General features: G+C 45.1%; 1 pseudogene; it reads right to left on the bottom strand.

Annotated features, from left to right (window-relative positions):
• Window positions 1–875: 875 nt before the first annotated feature.
• LOC138498611 (14-3-3 protein eta-like) lies at window positions 876–1,608 on the bottom strand (annotated as a pseudogene).
• Window positions 1,609–4,783: the final 3,175 nt, after the last annotated feature.

The following is a 4,783-nucleotide window of genomic DNA, read 5'->3' as shown; positions in this document are numbered from 1 at the left end:
CCATTCCTCACAAACCCTGGTATATGGTATGAATGGACTTTATTGTTGAACTCTCGCTGGTCCGTAACCACAATACCATATGGATTGTCATTGACTACTTTACCAAATTGGCGATATTTGTTCCTTGTATCAGTGTGCCTTCTGCCACTTTGTTGGCTGATCTCTCTCTGAAGCATGTCTTTCATTTCTTTGGATTACCCACTGTTATCGTCTCGGACAGGGGTACTCAATTCAGTTCACATTTTTGGTGGGCCTTGACTTCATCCTTTGGCATCAAAGGTCGGTATTCTAGTGCCTAACATCCTCAAACTGATGGGCAGACTGAGAGGCTAAATGCCAAAAAAGGCAAAAACCAACCTATGCAATCCTCATGCATAACAGTCAATTGAAGCAGATAAAGCAGGACGGAGGAGTCCTTTAACACCAGCTTCCTCCAGCACCGTTTACATTTGCCTGTTTCAATGATGCTTCTTTAGACGGCAGGGAAAGGGGTGTCAATATCTGCATGCACAAAGAGCACTTTTCAAAACAAAAACACCATCGCGTTTAAAAACTGAAATTAGAAGATGTCCTGGAAAGACTGCTTTTCATCATTCGGCTCATAGTTAAAATAATAGGCAAACGAAAATGCCTCATATTTAGATAGATCTCTCTTTTCGAATAATCTTCAAGTGTAACTAAAGCAAGGAGGCCTGATACACCTACACATACAATGCCCACAAAAGTGCACAATGATTTACCTTCATACGCAGATATGAGCAAATGTGCAGAGAAGGATATATTTAGCACTGTTACATTTTGTGTTTGGCAAGAAGGTATTGGTAGTGATGGGAAGGGCAATCATGAGGTGGGCAGTGGAAAGCGGTGCAAGCCACTTAATTGTTGCCTTCTTTATCCTGTTGGTCACTCCTCCAGAGTGTAAGGTGTTCCTGTAGCAGCTGCATCATAACGGTGGAGTCCTTATAAGAATCCTCGTTTAACATGTCCAGTTCAGCAATGGCATTGTCAAAGGCTTGTTTGGCTAGAAGGTAGGCCTGTTCCTAGATGCTCTGGATTACGTAGTAGAACACAGAAAAGGTGAGGGCCAGCCCTAGTCGAATTGGATGAGTAGGTTGCATACGCTCTTTGCTTATCTCAAAGGCTTCCTTGTATGACGCCTCAGAAGATTCCACCACACTTTTTTTCTTTTCACAAGATGCAACCTCAGCCAAGTAAATGTAGTAATCTCCTATCATTTTCAAGTAGAAGACCTTGCTCTAATACTGGAAATCGTTGCAATTCTTGATCAAGAACATATCTAGACGTGATAGCATATCATTGCAGATTGTCTCCAGTTCCTTCTCGATTGTTTCCCTGTAAGCCTTTAACTTCTTCAGCTTCTCTCATTGCCATACACCTAGTTTTCTGTTCAATACTACTGATCACATGCGAGGGAGACCTTTTGGCCCTAACAACATTCTTGTAGGCCACAGATAGCGAGTTCCTACGTTCATTGGAGAGGGGCTCATTCAGCTCAGTCCCCACCTTCACAGCTGCGGCCATGTCATTACATCTCTCTGCTTGCTCAGCTAGCCGGGCTGGCTGCAGCAGCTACTCCCAGTGTCCCATGACGTGTAAATTGCGGTTTCGGTACTACGTAGTATGCTGCTAAGGAGAGATGCACCTCTTCTGTCTGAGCTCAGAGGAGGGGCTGCACCCTGGGCAGGAGCCACCCAAATAATGTTATATAGATGTAAAATATGGTGCTATTATTTGTTTGCATTGTTACTCTATGTATCATTTTTCTACTAGAAGAAAAAATGAATAGCTCAGTTCTGAGCTTGCCTACATCTCCTCCGTGAACGCGCTTCAGCGCGCACTTCACAAGGGGTTCCTAAGTGGCTGTTTGCTCTGCTGTGGCGAGACGTTGCCCGTTGTTGTTCTGGGTCTTTGTGTTATTGCGACTGCAAATTCTGCAACCTTGAGTGTGTGGGCGGCTCCTTCATAGTGACTCTACCTTCAGTTCTGAGCTTGCTGACATCTCCTCCATGAATGCATTCCAGCGCGCGCTTCACAAGTGGTTCCTAAGTGGCTGTTTGCTGTGCTGTGGTGAAACACTGCCCGTTGTTGCTCTTTGTGTTATTGCGACTGCGACCTCTGCAACCCTGAGTGTGTGGTATGCCTCGTCCCTGAAGGACTACTGATGGTCTACTGTGGACTACTGTGGACGTTTCTTTACTGTTTGAGTTAGCTTTAGCTAACACACGCTTCCTATTTTTTTTGCAGGGCAGCTCCCTCATAGTGACTCTGCCTTCAGTTCTGAGCTTGCCTACATCTCCTCCATGAATGCGCTTCAGCACGTGCTTTACAAGTGGTTCCTAAATGGCTGTTCGCTGTGTAGTGTGCAGCATCTGCCTTGGCCTGCCATTTTAGCGTGTTATCATACTATCCTTCTTCCTGACCCCTTCTCTCGAGTTGTGTCTATGTTGCGTGGCATTTACTCTCTTTTAGATCAGCTATGCCAGAACACTTAACTCCCACTTTTGCTGATACGAAAAGAAAACAAATGGGCAGCACACCGCAGACACTCTCCAGGTTATGTTCCCACGCCCCCGCATCCGGCTGCTCTAAGCTTAAGGTAAAACCTCGAGATAGTCAGCAAATGCTATTTAACCCGTCAGGGGTTTCTTGTAATCCTGTTAGTGCAGCCTCGCTACCGTCCACCTTACCCGCCCCTTGTCTGCCCCCTGTTTTTCCCCCTGTTCCCTCTTCTAGTGTATCGGAGGCTACCTTGATTAAGGGCACAGAATTATCCATGCAAGCGAATTCAGGGGCGCTCCAATTCCTGGGGACTTTAATTCAGAGTGCCGCTGATACTGGCATCCTGCCCCTACCATCTAGTGTGAGCATCCTTCCTTCTTTTTCTCGAATAATATATGAGGAATGCTGCTCGCCTCCGAAAGCAGAGGCGTCAACTGAACCCTTCTCGGCAGATAAATTTGCAAATGCTCCCATGCCCTCTGGTATAGCTTCGCAGAAACAGCCATATACCATTTTCTCAGTGGGTAGTTTACCCAAATCTGATACTACAAATAAGGCCAAACCTATGAAATTGGAGAAAAAACTTAAAAATCATGCTCACCAACATATTTCCTCTTCGGCTACTAAGTCGTTTATTAGAGCAATCCAACTTCCCACTAAGAAACTGACTAACGCAGCTGTACAACTAAAATATGCCCAAATTACTTTAGCAAAAAAAAAAATAAAGAAACTCTGCCTCTTGCTTTACCGATTTCTTATGCTCCCCTGAATGAGATTGTTGTGTTAGCGGAGAAACAACAGATTGTGCTAAACAATCCTCAAAAGGTGAGCAACCTTTCCTTGTCTAGAGCAGCTAACAAAGATGATTCAGCTTTCAGTCTTAGGCGCTATGAAATTTGGAAAGAGATTGGGCCTCATTACACGGAATGTGGTAAGTGTTTACCGGTACCAGTAAACCCTTACCGTCTTACTACAAGGTCCCTTTGCGGGACTCGACCTCAACGGCTGGTTTTACCAGCCGTTAAGGAACGGGCCCGCAAAGGGACCTTGGTGCTAATTACGGTACCGCAATTTGCGGTACCGTAATTAGCTCCATCCCCATTCCATTGAGCCCTATGGGGGCAAAAATGGGAATGGGGAAGTGCCTTGGTGAATGGGGAATTACCGCCCCCGCTCACCTTGGAGTAGGGCGGTAATCCTGCCATCCACCAAGGCGGACACGGTAAAATACCGGCGGCAACCATGGCGCTAATAGCGCCATGGTTACCGCATACCGTGTAATGAGGCCCATTGACTCTTACATGACTTCTCAACATATTAATTCCCTTGCCTCCCACTTGAACAATAACATCGACCCAAAGAAAAACACTGAACTACCAATCCCCCCTCCTTCTCAACCGTTAGAAACTAATCCTATTCTGGCAGCCCCTGTTAGCACACTAACTCTGAATTTACTTCAAAAATTGAAGATATTAGACACGCAAATGCCACACCCGCAGAGCTGCCCCTCGAACATATTATGCGAAGAGCTGTTGAACAATATATGTCCAATCACTTTGTTAATTCACGAAGATCCTCCACATGTCAAGACGAGTTTATGGATAAACAGTCTTCGGTAGGTGTTTGTCAGGCACACACTAAAGCCCCCTTCTTATTGCCAGGAATACGACCAGCTCATCCTAAACTAGCCCTTGATTTACCATCTAGTCACCTAACTATGCAACCAGTCACCCAGTCTCTCCCTAAAAAATATGTGTTCAAGCATTTTTACCATTCTCTGATTATCAGATGCAGAGAGCTGCCTTACACTAAATACGACGTTAAGCGAAGCAGCATTCTGGCAATTTTTGGGGATATTCCCATGCTTGAAGATATCGAAACTTCTAATATCGAATTGGTGGAATTCCTCCAGGATACCAATTTATCTGTTGCCAGGATTTGGCTACGATCAAGAGTCGTACTTAACACCTTATGGGTTGCCCAGGCTGAGCTAAATAAGTTGGGTTTTGAACTGTTGGTCGATACTATAAGATCTGAGCCCCATTCCCTTCCTGGCTCAAGTAATGATCTACTGAAGGAGCAATCTAAAGGATCTGTTGCCCCTCCAAAAGGCCCAGTCCAAAATTCACTTGCACAAATGCCTAATTTATCTATCTCCTCCACGATCCCTATTTCACTTCTAAGTTGGAATACAAGAGGGTACAGACATCGTTTTTCAGGTTCATCTAGCAATTTGGCTAACTATGACCTTATTCTTTTCCAG

The sequence above is a fragment of the Ambystoma mexicanum genome, chromosome 5q (genome assembly GCF_040938575.1).
Source record: "Ambystoma mexicanum isolate Mex_15411 chromosome 5q, UKY_AmexF1_1, whole genome shotgun sequence".
Classification (NCBI taxonomy): Eukaryota; Metazoa; Chordata; class Amphibia; order Caudata; family Ambystomatidae; genus Ambystoma; species Ambystoma mexicanum.
Note: the sequence above shows the minus strand (reverse complement) of the source record. Positions and strands in the feature narration are given on the sequence as shown.